This window comes from Myxine glutinosa, chromosome 10 (assembly GCF_964187855.1).
Source record: "Myxine glutinosa chromosome 10, kmMyxGlut1.1, whole genome shotgun sequence".
In the NCBI taxonomy this organism is placed as follows: Eukaryota; Metazoa; Chordata; class Myxini; order Myxiniformes; family Myxinidae; genus Myxine; species Myxine glutinosa.
Genome location: NC_136270.1, coordinates 120,734,777 through 120,754,620, shown reverse-complemented (window position 1 = coordinate 120,754,620; position 19,844 = coordinate 120,734,777). Strand labels below are relative to the sequence as shown.

Genomic DNA, 19,844 nt, shown 5'->3' with positions numbered 1-19,844 from the left:
AACCTAGGAAACAAGACGAGGATTCAACCAAATGGCGCACATTGCAGGGGAATCTCCCCATGTTGGAGGTCTCCCACTGAAATTGCCATTACTTTTGTCAATCTAACCCCGAATTAGATGAGAAAGTTCTGACGGGCCCAGAGGGATTGGTGTTTCAAAATCCGATCTGAATGAATGTTTCAGTTGCCTCCGATGCCCACGTGACCAGGAATCCAGCACAGGTGAAGGACCGCTTGATATTGACCCATGAGGCTGTCCCACCAGTTGGCGATGCAACATGTAGGACCTTAAGACCCAAGCCGAATCAATTTATCGTACCTCGTCTCAATTTTCATTTTCTCCACCCTCTCCCTCTCCAGTCTCCCTTCGCAGTTCGCTTGCGTACGTTATAATTTATAAATAGATTGCAGATAGCACCTAATACGCCAATAAAATCAAATAAAACATCGAGAACATAAAACAACGAGCCATATTGTAAATTGTGATTGGTTTAAATAACATTATTTCACCATTATATCAAAATTAAATCTGTCTCAGAAAGGGTAAGAAGGAGAATTATATCAACCGCGCTTCTAAATTAGTGATATATATACTTCAACCGAGCTGTAGCTGAATTCTCATTCTCTCAGATTGTAACTTAAAATTTACCATCGATCAACAATCTAATAACAAAGTTTATATTAAATATATGAAATTTATTTCATAAGAAGGACACAATAATTAATAAAGCGTTATTAAACGATTCGAGCAGCGCTTTACATGTTATACACCGCTACTTAAACCACAACTGTGACAAACGTATCTCATCACTATTGTGGAAATAAAATAGCATATAAATCTCATGTTTAATCAATTGCATATAAATATTCAAGGCGAAATTGTAAAAAGTAATTTAAACACTACTTTTTGGAACGATCGTCGTTCGACGAGATCCTCATTGAAGCACCCGCCTAGTGGGCGTGGCTTGTGCGTGATTGGCAGGTTACGATATGACAGTTTCACGCTGCTTTGTGTGGTGCTTGTGGATGTTATTATGATGTCCGGTGTATAGTAGGGCGGTTAGGAAATGGTCGGCGCAGTCCATAGAAACCGCTGCTTGGATCCGGACATTTCGCGGAGGCACCGGGGCTGCATGGTGACCGCTGGGTGCCACAGACCGCTCGACCACGTGTAGCCATCCAGTGGCTTGGAGGGTTGTGCCTGTGGCGCTGTGCGGCAGGTGCGAATCCTGGAGCTTGGTAAGGGGTCGTGCAGACGGTGTTCGCGGCTTTTGGTGGGGGTGGTTCAGTCAGTAACTAGTAAGGTAGAACCGTTGAGATTTCGGGAGCAGATAGCATCAAATATTTAGGGTTTGGTTAGGGTCTCTGGTCTGGGACGTGTGTGCCAGCGAATGGGGTCTATGCCCTACGGTCCCGGACGTGGGGTTTTGGGTCGAAGCACTCTCGACCGCCTAGGCCTTGGGCTTAGCGATCGGTTTCGAGCTTGGCAATTTGTTACGCCCTCAGGTGCTGTGACGGTGAATGTTGAATTGGAAGAGCATGTGTAGTTCGAGGAGTTGAGCCACATTGAGGATCTTGCACAACCACAAGGCGATCCTTCATGGTGGTGGATGAACCGACGTTGCTCGGTTTTCACATGTCAATGGCAGGTGCGAGTTGCTGATTCCTGGGATCGTCAGGAAAGCCTTTTGGTGTTTGAAGGGTTTTGGAAAAGTTTGTGCAAAGTTTCCATGAGAAACTCGTTCTGGTCAATGATTGATGTCCTTTATTATAACGATCTCGCTATAAGTATAAATGAATTGTACTGAATCCTGAGATTTCTCCCAATATGGGTTTTCCATTTTCCCAATGGAATCCTCTCTCGTCTCCTCTTTCAGCAGATGCCAGGGTGCTCTTGAGCGGTGTCTTTGGCCCAAATCTGTTGTTTGGTGACTTGAATGAACAATCCAATTCTCTGGGCAACTGTCATTCCAGATAACTGCGTGTACATGGTGCAACTGCACAATTCCACTTCCTGCCATCAGCAGCAGCTTCCCTCTCTGCTGAGCTGGAAAGAATCACATGGTGCTCGAACACTTGAAATGCGTCTCACACTCTCACCCTGTCACTCCGGCAAGGATCTTGTAAATAACCCACCTGTGTTTTTTTTCTGAGAGATGTTCAGTCCCTTGAACTTCTAGGCCTCACCATCAGCCATGACTTCTCTTGGACTGACAATATTGCAGAGCTGGCCTCCACACCAAGCCACAGACTGGCATCCTCGCCTTCCTCTGAATGCTACAACTTGGAAGGCATTTGAATGAATGATCGTTTTAAGGTCATTTTTCCACACTGGAGCGGGGGTTAGCCTTGCGGGCCCCATGACAATCATGGTTCCCTGTTTGAGGCAATGTTTTATGACCGGATGCCCTTCCTGACGCCACTACTTATGGGCAAGACCCCCGCAATTCCACCGGGATCATTCATCTCAGCAAGCTGGTACTCAATTTGCCGACCTCGGAAGGATGACGGGCTGAGTCAACCCCCCTGGCGTTAATTCGGCGATCGACCGGGATTCAAACTCAGGATCCTAGGATCCCAAGCCGGCACCCTAACCGCTACGCCAACACCAGGCTCTTGGAAGGCATTTTTGTTTTTAGTTAATTTGAGTACTGCTCTTTCATATGGACATGTGGCTCCTCTTCACACCTGCCATTCCTAGATGCTTCAATGGAATCCAACGTCCTCAACATGAATGACCTCTCCCACAACAGCAGCAAGCCTGGTTGTTGGCTTAACGGATAAGGTGGCTCGCTGAAGATCTTATGGACTTGAATTCAAGCCCAAGTCGTGCCGTTGAAATAACACCAGGTGGGTTGACTCAGCCTGTCATTCTTCCGGGGTCAGCCAAATGAGTACTTACCAGCTTACTGGTAGCAGGGGCACCATCAATGGCACAGCCGCGCTTCCAGAAAATGATTCAACCAGCAGCGACAGGCTGCATACAAAACAACAACAACAGCAGCAGTACAGTGCTTGCTGCTCTCCCCCTTGCAGACAGGTTGGTGGTCTCCGTTTCCCTTTGTCCCTTCCTAGCCCCTCGAGTTCGAATGTATTCTTCCAACGATCCCTTGTGAAACTACCAACATCTAGGCTCACTGCTCACCTGCACTGCTTTGTTTCACTTTTTACTCACACATTTCCCTCCAGGTCTTCAGGTTTGGCAGAACACCTTCTTTTTTTTTTCTTTTTTTTTCTTTAAAAAAAAAAAAAAATACTGAATCGAGGCTCATGAAAGAGCTGACAACCGCGAGGGAAAGACAGCACAGGGGGACCGCGAGGGAAAGACAGCACAGGGGGACCGTGAGGGAAAGACAGCACAGGGGGACCGTGAGGGAAAGACAGCACAGGGGGACCGTGAGGGAAAGACAGCACAGGGGGACCGCGAGGGAAAGACAGTACAGGGGGACCACGAGGGAAAGACAGCACAGAGGGACCGCGAGGGAAAGACAGCACAGGGGGACCGTGAGGGAAAGACAGCACAGGGGGACCGTGAGGGAAAGACAGCACAGGGGGACCGTGAGGGAAAGACAGCACAGGGGGACCGCGAGGGAAAGACAGTACAGGGGGACCACGAGGGAAAGACAGCACAGAGGGACCGCGAGGGAAAGACAGCACAGAGGGACCGCGAGGGAAAGACAGTACAGGGGGACCACGAGGGAAAGACAGCACAGGGGGACCACGAGGGAAAGACAGTACAGGGGGACCACGAGGGAAAGACAGCACAGGGGGACCGCGAGGGAAAGACAGCACAGGGGCCCACGAGGGAAAGACAGCACAGGGGGACCACGAGGGAAAGACAGCACAGGGGGACCACGAGGGAAAGACAGCACAGGGGGACCGCGAGGGAAAGACAGCACAGGGGGACCACGAGGGAAAGACAGCACAGGGGGACCACGAGGGAAAGACAGCACAGGGGGACCGTGAGGGAAAGACAGTACAGGGGGACCACGAGGGAAAGACAGTACAGGGGGACCACGAGGGAAAGACAGCACAGAGGGACCGCGAGGGAAAGACAGCACAGGGGGACCGTGAGGGAAAGACAGCACAGAGGGACCGCGAGGGAAAGACAGCACAGGGGGACCACGAGGGAAAGACAGCACAGAGGGACCGCGAGGGAAAGACAGTACAGGGGGACCGCGAGGGAAAGACAGCACAGAGGGACCGCGAGGGAAAGACAGCACAGGGGGACCGCGAGGGAAAGACAGCACAGGGGGACCGTGAGGGAAAGACAGCACAGGGGGACCGTGAGGGAAAGACAGCACAGGGGGACCGTGAGGGAAAGACAGCACATGGGGACCGCGAGGGAAAGACAGTACAGGGGGACCGTGAGGGAAAGACAGCACAGGGGGACCGCGAGGGAAAGACAGCACAGGGGGACCGCGAGGGAAAGACAGCACAGGGGGACCGTGAGGGAAAGACAGCACAGGGGGACCGTGAGGGAAAGACAGCACAGGGGGACCGCGAGGGAAAGACAGCACAGGGGGACCGCGAGGGAAAGACAGCACAGGGGGACCGCGAGGGAAAGACAGCACAGGGGGACCGCGAGGGAAAGACAGCACAGGGGGACCGCGAGGGAAAGACAGCACAGGGGGACCGCGAGGGAAAGACAGCACAGGGGGACCGCGAGGGAAAGACAGCACAGGGGGACCGCGAGGGAAAGACAGCACAGGGGGACCGCGAGGGAAAGACAGCACAGGGGGACCGTGAGGGAAAGACAGCACAGGGGGACCGCGAGGCAAAGACAGCACAGGGGGACCGCGAGGGAAAGACAGCACAGGGGGACCGCGAGGGAAAGACAGCACAGGGGGACCGCGAGGGAAAGACAGCACAGGGGGACCACGAGGGAAGGACACCACACGGGGACCGTGAGGGACCTCCACTTCAGGGCATCTTCCATGCTTGCCCTCCAGTCCCCAACCCCCTATACACCTCTCTGTCTTATGTGCCCATTGCTATGTTTCCTTCCCTCTTCTCTCCTCTCTTATTCATTCATCTCCTCGTTATGTTCACTTGTCATCTCATTTCCCCACAATCGCTGTGTTTCCCATCAGTCACCTCGCTTTCCCGTAAACCTCAGCTTTGTATTCAGTAATACCTCAACATTGATTAAATGGGACATTTACTTGTGGTGTATTTATTTATTTCCTCAATATATTTATTGGCCTTGCTGATGTTTGGATAATAGTTGCTGGAAATATTTAGTGTTTATTTCATATGAAATTTAAATATAATTGAATATCTTTTCGTGTGTACACTTGAGTTCTTTAATATTGGTCTCTTGACCAATGACTATGTAATGATAAATCCAACATCTTCTTCTTCTCCTTCATTTGCACGCAGCACAAGGCTGCGGGGTAGCGTCATTGGCTGAGGGCACGGCTGGGCTTCGGATGCAATGCCCTCTGCTGGTTAGGGCAGGAATTTGTGATTAGTTGAGGGTGCCGACGATAGCTTGCCTACCCTTCGTGAAGGACACCGCTGGATATTTAACGTCCACCTACTAATCCCGGCAGGCGGGATGCCCGTTTAACGTCCACCTACTAATCCCGGCAGGCGGGATGCCCGTTTAACGTCCACCTACTAATCCCGGCAGGCGGGATGCCCGTTTAACGTCATCCGAGGGACGGCACACACATTGATGAACCACCCTGCCTGTGAAACACCAGGATGACAGTTTATAGTTGGGTTTGGATTCAAATCCAGGGTTTCCAGCTTTGAGGTGAGTGTGCGTACCTCTCGGGTCTAGGCCATCCCGTTAACCCAGTCGAACGTACTCTTTCGTGTCATATTGTTGTTGCACTGTTCACGTCAGGTGTCCATTTGTTAGTTGATTATCCTGCTTGTTCTTTCATCCATCTCTTAAAAACCGACTTTTGCATAGCTAGTGGGTTGTTGGTGGCTCAAGCTTGTATCCTGTAGTTATTTACAAGGCCTGAACGGATATTGCTACAATCGATACACCACTATGTCTTTTGTATATAATCTGTTGAGCATCAGTTGCTCATTCTATCTTTGTCTTGGGCAAACTTTTGGACTCTTCCTTGTTTAAATCCAGATACCAATGAATGGAAAGTGTTGAGCTTCAATATTCGACTTGGATATATCAAATCAACATTTTGAAGGTGACTTCGTTTTTATACTCGTGTTCACACCTTGAGTAAGAAGATATACCAGAGGCATTTTGATGTCGTGGTTAAGGGAGCCATACCCCACAACGCCCAATCCACCATCACGCCCACTAACCCACACCCACCGTTTTCCCCATCCCCCTCTCCTTCCCTCACTCCTGGAGAAAGCAGGCATGGTCAAAGATGCCTGTGCCTCTGCATCGACGTGTAGTGAGGCACGCGTAGTGCGCCGATCCACGCTGGTATCTTTAATCCGGGCAAATCTGTATCACCCTGTCACTCCGATTCCTCAAATGCATCCACACAAACAACAACAACAACAACATGCATTTTAAAGGCCATTTTCCCTACTAGAGCGGGGGTTAGCCTTCAAATGCACCCACCACCTATATATTTCCATGAGAGGTTCGGTCTCTTGAAATACTGGGCTATCGGGCACGATCTCTTGCACCAACCACGTCACAAAGCTGGCCTCCAAAGACAGCCGCAAATTGAACATCCTCCGTCGTTCCAAATCATTATTTGAAAATGAGAACTACCCGCATCATCACATTTGTGTCCTGGACGAGGTGGCATTTAGTGTTCTTAACATCATTGGCATCTCCCACGTTGAAGCTAAAGCACGAGGCCTGTTGTTCTCACACCACGGGGAGTTCAGTGGTTCCTGTTTTTTTATTAATTTATTTTTAGCACCACCCCTATGGTCTATATACCTCTGCTTTCTCAGCCCTCTGCCCCTCTCCATCTCCTCCAGAATGCACACAGTCTTTTAGTAACCCCCTCCTGATTAAACTCTCAAAATCTGGGCTTATTGCACACCTCGACTCTTTTGGTCCGCTTTTCTCCCATTCATGGAACCGTCTTGCTGATGCTGAATCCAACTCTTCCTGGGCTTCAGCATGGCAGGGTAGTACCATGGCGTGCCATCCCTCATTCCTATCCACTCTCTTTTCTCCTGCATCAACCCTCCCTTACCTAACCCTCTCAGTTGGAGGTCATTGTGTTTCCTCTCCTGTTTGTTCTGTTCATTCATTCCCTTGCTTGTGGTTTCCAACTGTGACTGCACTACCCCGATGTCGGTTTGTAGCCTTTTTACCCAATGTTACCTCACTCTACCATGAGCCTCGATCTTGTTAATTCATTCTGTAAATGCCCAAGAAGGGAAAACCATTAATGTCTTGTACAGCCTGTTGAGGTGGTTCATACTTTTCACTTGAACCCTGAATTGTCTAGTAGGGAAGAGTTTTGGAGAAGATGGTTTTTTTTTTTGGTTTTTTTTTTTAAAGGAGGTTTGAGTGTAACTTATTTTTCAACATTGTCAGTAGCTGTGCTTTCAGAATACGTTATCATGCAAGAGTACCGCGGCTCGATTTGCCAACTACAGTACTTGCCCTCGAAGCACGTATACCCTGCACTCTATGCGTCGATGTAAGTGGTCTCGTTGCTATTCATGGTGTGCTTTTATTTATTTATTTTCTTATTGAGGGTTCCGGGCATTTTACGTGGAGTGCTGCACACCAGGTGTAAAGCGTGTTGGACTTTCTGACTCGGTGCTCCCTTTATATCCAGTGTTGGTAAACACAGACACGAGTTTGACAAGCACGAAGGGTGCCGTGTCGGGTTCCGTTACTCAAATAGAATTTGATTCATGCTTGTGTGAGGAGTATAATTGATCTGTCCTTGTGTAGCATTATATGTTTCCAATGAAACGAAATCTGGTAACTTTCACTCCTCCCCAAGTTACAATATTTATTTATTTTTTATTTTTTGCAGTTTCGTTTATATTGAAATCCAAAACCCTCTGCTCCTTTCTATGGTCCGATAAATTGGTGGAATGTATGAGAACCTCACTGGTAGGGAGTGGATGGAATATGAAACCATTTTTTAAAACAAACTGTTGACATGTACAACTTCATGGATTGTTACCAACACGGCCTCCACCTCGTATCCTCAACTTTATCCGCCATGCCAGAGTTTGTTGGCTGAGATTTACTCTTAGCGTTACTGTATTTTACATGCTTTTACTACCAAGGGTAATTTATTTAAACTTGGCAGATTAACAAACGTATTTTATTATAATGGTTACAATGCCACATTTACAGTGGCTCCAGTGGTGCCTACGTGCCAGGCCCACTATCCGAAAGGGCCCATAATGACCAAGATATATATATTTAAAGTGGACACATTGCGATACGTTTCAATAAAGAATATGTATATAATTTAATGCTACTTTTAAAAAAGCATACGATTTTAATTAAAAAAAAAAACATACTGCCATTTCCTGGCATGTGACGTCACCACACTGTTGGTGGCATACATTCCAGTTCCAGTATGGCAAGCTCGCGTTTAACACGTGTTCTGTTTGCACGTTTCTGGAGTAGTGCGCACTTGTCATTTATACCGTTTCTTCATTCACATTCATGAGTGATTGGAATTGCGTGACTCCAGTGTCGTGAGTAACGCTGTGATTAAATTTTCGCACTGAACAACATGAAAACGTGTTCGCGATAACACCCGGATGCCCGCTAGATTGCCTTTCCTCTCGCTCGCCTTCTTCCTCCCTCGGTTTCCGGAAACCCTCCATGTTGGCGTCATGCGTGTGGTGATGTTTCCCCTTTTGCGTGTGAACTGTGCCACTGTAATAAGTGTACCCCTTGCAATCATGACTGGAAGACGTCCGTGGAGTAGCAAGGTTGGTAGTGCGAGCAAAAGATGGAGGAAGGTCATCATTATTGAAGTCAAAATGGATGTTTTAGGATGATATGAAAGAGGTGATCGTACAGGTGATTATGAGGACCACGGAGTGATTGCTACATTCAAGGTGTATTATCTCCAAAGAACATTTGCAAACCTGGTGAAATCAACTGATCATGATCAGATGAGTGTAAAGGAATTCTGGAAGGCCTTTACAATAAAGGATGCTCTATCTAATGTTGAGTCTTACAAGGAAGTCACCTGTTCCTGTATGAATGATACGAGTATATGGGGGAAACTTTTCCCTCAATTTGTTCACGGCTTCAAGGGTTTTGGCGTGAATAATGACGTGTTGAAAGCATGATGTAACATCGTCGAAATGACCAAGATAGACTGTTGGCTTTTATGAGGTGGAGAAGGGTGATGTGGAGGAGTTTCTGGACAGGTACCAGGAGGAGCTCTCAAATGAGGACCTTCTACTACTGGAGATGGAATGCCAGGTGGATCTTAAACATTATAATTTAAATAAAATAAACCGCTAATAGTAAAAATAGGACAATAAAAATGAGGATTGAGGCAGCACTCCCATTAACCTCCGCATCTTACATTATCTCTTATGGGGAATGGGAAATTAGTTTTAATTTACACGTTTTTCATTTATATGATGATATTCAAGAACACAACTGCAGCGTCAATCAAGAGGTTGCTGTACCACGTGTATTATTATTATTTTTTCCAATGGTTCCCCAAATGGAGGAACACATTTGTTTGGCCCCAGGCTGACAAAAGGTTAATCTGGCCCTGCCAAAACCCCTCACTAACGGAGGGTTAAGGATGCCATAAAGGACACAAACAACAGGCACAAAGAACGAATGTAACATGTTAAATAAAGTGGTGTAAAAGACGACGCGTCAACGGCGGTAAACTTCTGAATTTTTTTTTCTACGACCTTTAAAATCTCTATCGTATTTCAATTTAATTTTATGCTTAAACACTGCAGATCACAAATCGCCTTTTGGCACTTTAAAAACCCTTCCGTTTAACAGTACTTGAACCAAATACTACGTCATTTTATGTCATCACGGCCAATCACATTTGCTGCGTGTAGACCCCGCCCATCTTCTTGTTTCTCATGTTCTACATCTCATGTACACCCCGCCCATTCATGCTCTTGAGGTAAGGTGTTCCATGAACTGTCGAGTTTTCATTTGCTTTTATGTACCCACAATTCCCTGCACATCAGGTTGGCATCTAGAGGTGCAATTTTAACACGTCTGATTAATGTTTAACAGGCATCTCTGTTCCATTATAATTCCCTTGATCTGTGGTTGAGTTTGGTTGTTGTGGGCTCGATGGGATTGGATAAGTGGTAATGTCGTTTTATCGGAAAATGTCCTGTACCTCACAGAAGAAATGATTCATTTATTTGCTGTTTAGGTAAGGGGTGTGTGTTTGCTTAGCAGTGTTTTCAAAATAATTCTTCCAAAATTATTCTGCCAAGTGGTATCCACCTCGATCTTTGCTGTAAGCACAGAGTAAGACTTGAACCTGTGACTTTTGAATCACAAACCAGAATTTTTCTATCACCTTTAGCTTTACTAGGGCATTGCCCGTACGTGGGTGCCCGTTCCGTGGCCAAAAAAAAAAAAAAACGCTACCCGTACGCTCTACCCCGCCCGTACGCCCGTAAACAAAAAAAGCAACGCTCTTCGCTTCCGCCCTTCGCTCTGACTGAATTGGGAGAAATAATGCGCATAAGAAATCGAATTACGTACCGTAATGGCGGTCAGCTCGTAACGCGCTCAGCTCCGCTCGTCTCACATCGGCCACGCCTACGCAACAGAGCGTTCTGTGATTGGCTGCCGGAAGATAAGTCGTCACTGTCCGGAAGTTCGCAAATCGCAGTTAGGATGAATCGTTTTAATTTAATCGCAGTTTGAATTCGTTTTAAAACATAGTTTAACGGCAACATAGTTGAAAAGCCTTGCCTTGCTGCAAACAGCTGCTGCAAACAACAACAACATGGAAGGCTGCACTGTCCGGAAGTTGGCATATCGCAGTTACGATTATTTTAGTGTTAATGGCCAATTATTCAATTAGCGCCAACGTATTTTGGCTGTTTGCAATTTAATCGCAAGGAAAAGTAGAAAGAGAAGAGGGAAAAAAAGAAAAGCCTTGCATTAACGCATTAACGCTTGCATTGCATTAACGGTTCGGCACACGTGATAGCTCGCTGCTCTCTGATTGGTTGAAGCGTTTTTTGGACATAGCTCGGTAGGTACTTGTCCGATTAATTACAAACCTTGAAAAGGCACATCCTCGGGTCCCCAGCAATATACCTGGCAAGTTTCAAGTATATCGGACCCGTGGTTGTCGAGAAACAGCGGTCACAGACAAACACACAGACACACAGACACACAGACACACAGACACACAGACAGACACACAGAGATTGCTGGAATTATAGATAGATTGTTCCATGCTTTGGAGACTAGACATCCAAGGAAGTGATGTGTTGAAACCATTTTGCTACAGTTTGGGAAAGTATATCTCGATGAATGAATGAATGAATGAATGATCGTTTTAAGGCCATTTTCCCTGCTAGAGCGGGGGTTAGCCTTGTGGGCCCCATGACAATCGTGGTTCCCTGTTTTGAGGCAATGTTTTTATGGCCGGATGCCCTTCCTGATGCCAACCCTTGGTCACCTCTTAGGATGCGCAGGGATACGGTGTACCTATTCTAAACCGGGGTACACACCGTGATCATTCATCCCAGTGAGCTGGTACTCAATTTGCCGACCTCGGAAGGATGACAGGCTGAGTCAACTCCCCTGGCGTTAATTCAGCGATCGACCGGGATTCGAACCCTGGATCGTAGGACCCCAAGCCAGCACACTAACCGCTAAGCCAACACCAGGAAAGTATATCTCTATGATTTAGGAATATACTTTGTATGGTGCCCTGCTTATTATGCTGCTGAATATTTGGAAATTACAAAGTGACAAATGAGTGCTGTGCTCAAATCGTCTAATGAACACATTGCTTCAAGGTACCGGTATTTACCACCGAGTGCCAGAGATTGAGCCCTACACGAAGTGCAGGCTGCTTTATCTGCCTTTGCTCTTGTGCACCTGAATGACAACCACCTGCAGTTGGAGCAACGGCGCAGCTCGAAGTCGACTGTACTTGGGGTCTGCCCCTGTACTTTGGATCATCTTCTTGCGGAGTGTAAACCTATGCTTAAATAGTACACCAGGGAAATAATGTTGCCGTTGCCATGGCAATGCAGCCTCGTTAAAGCCTCTCTTGCCTGAGAGAGAATGCATGAGTATTTTTAGCCCTGTGAACGCTTGCATCCTCATCGTGGTCCTTCATTATGATGGCAGCTGGGCTGCTCCGCATTCTGGTAAATCTTCAGCCGGCTCGATGCATTGCCGTTAACATAATCCACATTGCATTCTTCATCTGTTTGCTCGTGCTCGCTTTCATTGATGCCTCATGTGTATGTCTGGACTTTTTCAAGGCCATCCCTGTTATCATGTGCTTGAAGCCTCAGCACCATTGTGTAAAAACCATTGTTCAGTTTGATTGTTCAGAAGAGCATTGTCGATGCATCAGCATTTTGTAGTGGCATTCGTCCGTATTACATCCATCATATATCGTCTATCCTGTGTACAACCATCCTGCTCTGTTTGTGGTTGTGTTTTATCTTTCTTGAAATGTTTTTGAGAAAATGTAAGAATACAACAACAACAACAGGCATTTTAAGGCCATTTTCCCTGCTAGAGCGGGGGTTAGCCTTGCGGTCCCCATGACAATCTTCTCCATTTTGCCCTATTTTCTGCATCTCTCCTTGTTAAGAATGAATAAACATTATCGGCATAATAAAATTTCTACCTTTCCACTTGGGTAATATGGCCCGAAAGTAGCAGGACGTGTGGAAAGTGGCAGAGATCCAAACGATGGATGAGAGTCCGAATAACGATTAAGAAATGCTATTTAGGCCAACAATGATTTGTGTTATTTATCACTTTGTTTATAGACATGCCTGAAGGTGTAAGAGTGTCCATTAAGAAAATGATTTTTTACTATGGTTCATGTTTTGATCAATGGGGAACTTTGAATTCCATCACCTGCTCATCTCTGTATCACTGTTGTCGTGTCTTACCCCATACCTTGTGACCTGTCATCCTGATCTTCATCGCAACTCTCTTATGTACATTGAAATAGAAAATTACATTACATAAGAGCTACATCCTACCTAGCTGTACATATTTGACCTGTCCACTTGACACTAGCCTTCATGAGTAAGAGTTGTTCTTCGTAGCTGTTCAAGTTTTGCTCATTCTTGTGCATGGCCCAGTGACCTTCCATGCTGGCATCGCGGGTGATGGTCTTAGCCAAATTAGAGAATCCATGGTGAAGAAAGAGGTTATTACGAGATGCTAACTGAAATTCGGCCAACGGTGATTTATTTTCATTTATTAACTCAACTGGACTATGTCCAGCTGAGTTTTTGTCGACACCCAATGTCTGTCGTCTGTCATCTGTCTGTCTGTCTGTCGTCTGTAAACAATTCGACGTCTACGCTCTAAAAGTCACAAATATTGATTAATTTTGATGAAACTTGTTATGCAGCATCTTTAAGACATAAACGTTTTTTTTTGTTTTTTGTATACAAGATCGAGGCTCGTGAAAGAGCGAACATTAATCGCACAGAAAGACAAACAGACACATAAAACAAATAACATCCGGGAGCGGTAGACAAGATGGGGAGAGAGGGGGAAGGACACAAACGCAACATTTGAGAGCAGGGACCGAGAGACATGGAGACATCGAGAGATCTGTGGGAGGGAGAGGGCTTTGGGGGGGAGGCATGTGAAGGGGGGGGGGGGGGGGGGTGGGAGAGGTATAAACATATGGACACTGCCAGGATTTCCAGGAAAGAAGTTGGAATTTCAAACAAGGTGGATCTGGGGTGAATTAGCGGGGGTAGAAAAGATCAAGGTTATGGATGGGGGAAGATAAGAGATGGTGGTGAACAGCTGTTTTAAAGACCTGGAGGGAGGAGAGGGAGTTTGGGATTGCATTTGGGCGTTGCACGCCCAAAAATGGGCGCGGCAGGGCGGCCATATTGAAAATCAATTTTTGTCATATATTTTAGCACATGTAAACTATATCGTTTGTGGTTCTATTAAGCATATTCTAACCATATTGATATAGACCAGTTGAGTTCAGGTTCCCTGGAACCTCTAGTTTATTTTGCACTCCCTCTCCCCCCCCCCCCCCCCCACCCCCCCTTTCTTCATTCTTAATATTTTTCTGATTATGTTATTCTGCTGTTCCTTATTTGTCCATCAAAAGGTTTTCAAAGCAATTTTCATTTTTGATCAGCATGTCTGACGAAGTGCCAAGACTTGACAATACCTTAATCAAAGCTGGGGTCAATTGAATCCAAATTGATGATTTTTCAGATGGAAATTGATATCAGAAGTTTGACCTTGAGTTTGACCTAAAAAATAGTTTGTTTCCAAATCCAGTGATGCACTATGTAATTGCTGATTTCATTTTCAAGTTTATATGATGAAAATGGACAATTTTTCAGATGAAAATTGATGATTTTAGAAGTCTGACCTTGAGTTGACTTACCATTGTGACCTCAACATAGTTGCTTTCCCATTTCAGTGATGTACTTTGCAATTGCTGTTCAATTGTCAGGTCAATCGGATGAAAAGTGACGATTTTTAAGATGAAAATTGATGATTTTAGAAGTTTTACCTTGACCTCTGACCTTTTGACCTCATCAATAGCTTTCCTAATTTCATGACTCGATATGCAAATGCTGTACAATCTTCAAGTCAATCAGATGAAAAATGCCAGTTTCAGAAATTTGAGCTCGATGACCTTTGCAAAATCAATTGGCTTCTTCGTTATGACCAACTCTACCATCTGGTGAAGTTTTGTGTAGATTGGTTTAAAATTGTGAGCTGTAGGTGATTTACAGACAGACGGAACAACGCATCTTTGATTTTGCTAGTAACAAGTCTAGACGTGGCAGTTGCTGGAAAGGCTCGAAAAGAAGTGTCCATTGACTGGTTGGGTTGAGACATCTCAAAATTCATTAATTCAAGAGGAAATCTGTTGCTTTGGTTAATTATTTGCTTTTAGAAATCTGTTCCACTTTGTAATTTCTTGTTTGCTGCCCACTTCTGAGAACAGGGCACAATGCTCGGATCCCAGGTTCAATCCCAAAGTGCTGTGTTTATTTCTGCTATCCAAGATCATTGTTTAAGCTCATTAACTCATCGAATGGTAATGATTTCATCCGTTTGTCTCTGTTTGTCTGTCTATGAACAAGATATCTCAAAAAACGGATTGTGGACGGATTTGTACTACACTTGGTGGAAACTTTGGGTGTGTGACGAGGACAATTTTATTTGATTTTCGTGATAATCCGGATCTGGATAAGTTTTTTAAATTTATTTATTATTTTTATTTATTTATTATTATTATCAAGTGATTCTTCATAATTGAGAAACAGAACCAAAAACGATATGTAGCATGATATAAAAAAATGTTGTGGATTGATTTGGATGAAACGATGGATGAGTTGGGTAGGTGACAAAAACAAGCCAGATTTGGGTTCAAGTCCGGATGCAGATCTGGCCTATCAGTGGGATTCAAATTGGAATCTCCCGCGATGAAGCTATCTCCGAGGGACTTTCACTCACTCACCGCAGGCAGGTTGGTGGTCTTTCCGTCTTCTACCGACTCCTCTCTGGCCTTGCTCCCCTAGCTCTCTGTGCTTTGTCCCCCAAATATTCCTACAGGTCACACAAGATCTGCCAGCAACCCTCTGATGGTTAAACTGCCGAAATCTCGGCTCTCTGCTCACCTTCACTCTTTCATTCCTCTTTTCTCACGCCTCTGCAACAAACTCCCACACTCCCTTCAATCCCACTCCTCCCTCCAGGTCTTTAAAACAGCTGTTCACCACCATCTCTTATCTTCCCCCATCCAAAACCTTGATCTTTTCTACCCCCGCCAATTCACCCCAGATCCACATTGTTTGAAATTCCAACTTCTTTTCTGGAAGTCCTGGCAGTGTCCATATGTTTTATACCTCTCCCCCCCCCCCCCCCCCCTTCCCATGCCTTCCCCCCACCCAAAGCCCTCTCCCTCCCACAGATCTCTCGATGTCCCTGCTCTCAAATGTTGTGTTTGTGTTTTTTTCCTTCCCCCTCTCTCCCCATCTTGTCTACCGCTCCCCTTATTTTGTGTTTTATGTGTCGGTTTGTCTTTCTGTGTGATTAATGTTAGCTCTTTCACGAGCCTCAATCTTGTATACAACAAAAAAAAAAGGAATAAACGTAAAATGTTCAGCCGGGCGGTGAGAGTATATGCTCTACCGAGTGCCGTTCTAGGTTTTTTTTTGTTTTTTTAGGGGTGGGAGTCGTATGCTCTTTTCCAACTATTGTTGTACGCATTGCAAGCAAGGCATGGTACATTCAAATAACATCCTTTGTTCTTCTAACTTGACTTGGAGATGTACAGAATTTTGGCCATTTTGTTCTAAAATTCGATCCCAGGACTTTCTTTGTCAGAAAATGTTTCCTTCCAGTGCAGGGTTCACTTTGCTCACTTTATGCAGTGTTGTTTCTGTAAAACTTTTGCAATGTACAATCCAGATTATTTATGAAAAAGACTCTTGATCTTTGGATAAAACTTGAAAGAGAAACTCTGAAATTTCAAAATCTCTCTATTATTGCCTCTGTTTGTCATCTTCTTTTCATTCATCTTTCGTTCCCATTTGAGAAACATTCAACCAAACCTTTTTTTTGTTCCGAATGTCGTTTCATACAAGAAATATGTTTCTTTAATGTACCATCTCGTATTCAGTTCAATCAAAATACGAACGTAGCCATGGGGAGTCGATTGGACACTCTTTGGTCCTTTTAAGAGGGAATATGAACGAGAGTTGAGTGCAAAGCCTTTTTTCGCTTTCATTGCATAGATTTTGATTCACAAGCCACTCCAGAAATTGTAGTTTTGTTCATCTTTTTTTGAAAACATAGTCGAGGCTCGTGGAAGATCTAACACACTAAACGGATCAGGACGTAACAGAAAAAAAAAAAAAGCAGGACGCAAAATGTGTGCATGGAGAAAAACTTCGGGAAGGGAAAATTGGAAAATTAGGAGGGGTTTGGGTGGGGTTAACGAGAGAAGAAAAGATCATGGTTTTTTTTATTGGGTACGATCTGAGATGACAGTGAACAGCTGTCTTGATGAAGACCTAGAAGGAAGAATGAGATTGAGGAGATTGTGCAAGTCGATTCCACAAGTGGGGAAAAAGAGGAACAAATGTGTGGAGGTGAACAGTGATCCTGGATTTGGGGTAGTTTTACCAGAAGAGGGTTGATGGATAACCATGTGAGCCCTGCAGCAACCTGGGGCGGACAACGTATGGAGAGATCGAGCAGAGGGTGCAAGATCAGAAGAGAGGCGGTAGAAAACGGAGACCACCAACCTGTCTAAGATGGCGAAGCTATAGACCCGTAGACTCGGCTTCAGTGTGGGAGATTCTAATAATTTTTAAGGCCTTGCTTTCCATGGCGTCAAGTTGAGCAAGATGAGGCATGGGAGCCGGCTGAGGGGAGAGCAGTACTCCATAAAGCTGTGGATGAAGGCCTTGCAGGTAGATGGGAGTGCAAGTGTGCCACGGAAGCATTTTTGTACGATGGAGGATGCCCAGTTGGCGGCTGGCTTTGGAGGCCAACATTGAAATGTGATTTGCCCAAGAAAGATTACGGCTGAGAGTGAGCTCAGGTGTGCCAAGGTCGGCCTTTGGAAAGCCATGTGTGGAGCTGGACTGGGATGCCATACGCAGAGAGTTTGGAGAGCAATGTCGAATGCAGGGCTGTATCAAAAGCACAACATATGTTCAGAGAGACTACTCTGAACTCTTGTGTGACATTGAGTTTGCGATGATGGATTCCATGAACGTGCTGATGAATGGAAATAAGCTGAGAGATCTGTAGTTAAGGGGATCTGGTTTTGCACCTATATATATATATATTGTTGCGGATATGAGATTAGCCTCCATCCATATCCGCTTGTAAATATTCCCCTATTTCCCCAATACTTCCCAACTATCCCCAATCCCCCATTCCCTAGTCCCATTTTCTGTAAATAACACTCTGTAGCCCCGACCGTCCCCTATTTCCCCCATTAAATGTCGCATCCAGGTCCACCGCATCTCACGTAGACAACTATAGGACATCTTGCTAGTTATTCTTAGTCTATGTCAGTTAAGGACTCGTTTCCATTAATTCTGACTCTTCGTTGCACCAGAATGTGATTGTATGGCACCGTTAGAAAGTTTAGGACCTCCCAATACCTCCCCGCAGCTCTTCCTCATGGTACAACAGCGGCGGCGGCGCGGGGAGTGTGCGTCCTCACTCCGGCTTGGTTAGCCGCCATTGAACATGTGCTCCGACGGGGTTACCACGCAGGGGCTCGCTGTCAGCTCCTCGTCAAGGGCGGAGCCCGGTAACCCCCCGCACCCAATAGAAGCGGCGGACCGATCCCATATGGGGCGGGGCCAACGAGCCGAGGGCGTGTCACTCCCCGCTGAGCATGCGCAGAAAGAGGGAGGTGACGTCAGATGCGCGCTGGACTTGAAGGAAGAGAGACGCCACCAACCGAGCGCTGCGATACCTCCCCGCATCTCTGGACTGGACCGAGCTGTATCCTGTCCCGGAGCCAAGGTGCACCTTGTGCTATCGACTGCCTGTCCTTCCTTGCCATCAATCCCTGTGTAAGTCAGTCTTGTCCCGTTTGTCTGTGGTCTGTCGGGGATAAGATAAGACTGTGTCTAAGTGCCCATCTTTTCTGTGCTTTACCTCTTGCCGTGTAATCTACCCTTTTCTGCATCATCAATTATATCCTCCTCCGGAGGTCTTGAGAACTGTACCCCTTGTGTCGTTTCATTTATCCCAGCCGTTGTGTCCTTTCCATCATTGATTTAGCGTAGCGCGATTCGGCCAACGTTCGAGTGGAATCGGGTGAGTTGGGCGGGATCGGGTTCTAATCGGGGAGTAACTGTTCGGTCGCGGAGCCTTCGCTCGGCAAACAACATCCTAAACCGCGATCAGTAACAATATATTGTTGCGGATATGAGGACTGTATATATTTTTTTGATTGTGTGCTTTATTATTATTATTATTGTTTATTCTGCGCCCCCTGCCTCCGGAGCTGTGTAAAGGTCAAAGGGCATCCCATAATTAGTCCACAAGCATACACGTCAGCCAATAATAGAATACCCCTGTTCGATAGTTATATCTTATTCTGTGTTTTAGGGTAAGGCTGTGTCTCCCATTAATTGAAGTACTCCATTGCACCAGTGAAAGAGATAGATTCCCTTCATTCCCATTCCCAAAACCTCCATTCCCCCTTTTCGTCGTTTGGCAATTACCTCCCCTCCAATAACCGCCATTGACCACGAGGCAGGGTCGGAGAAGAAAGGCGTGTCTCCACCTCGTCATAGAGGGGAGGAGTGAGCCAGCCCCACTCGACCAACCATGAGCCAGGGGTTTGGCTAGAGAGGGCGGAGGAAGAGCGATCGGGGAGGTTCGCAAAGGTTGAGGGGCGGGGCCTATATAACCCACAGCGCGACGATCCCCAAGCAGTCGAGCTTTGAAGAAGAAAGAGAGGCGCGGAGAGGAGGGAATGAGCAGGCGTGACCGCAGCTAAAATCCGCAGCGCGACGCTCCCAAAAGAGAAGCTGAGACAAGCTTTGAGAGATGAGCTTTGACCGGCAGACAAAAGGGAGCCCAAGCCGTTGAGAAGAGAGAGGGTCCAAGAAGCAGAGCTGAGTTGTGTGGTTTTGGTCGTCAGTGGTTGCGTTGTGGTGGTCAGTGGTTGCGTTGGTTGCGTTGAGTTGTCGGTGGTGAGGAGTGATTGGACCAAGAGAACATAGAGA

At 46.1% G+C, this 19,844-nt stretch overlaps 1 protein-coding gene across 2 annotated transcripts in view; it reads left to right on the top strand.

Annotated features, from left to right (window-relative positions):
• Positions 1-959: 959 nt before the first annotated feature.
• The window catches only part of LOC137433816 (protein PALS2), a 144,988-nt gene continuing 126,103 nt past the window's right edge, over positions 960-19,844 (top strand). Inside the window, exon 1 of one of the 2 annotated variants that reach the window (XM_068126194.2) lies at positions 960-1,238. The gene's annotated coding sequence lies outside the window, so the exon portion shown is untranslated. The remainder of the gene's footprint in view (positions 1,239-19,844) is intronic. The other variant, XM_078786035.1, reaches the window with a different exon arrangement.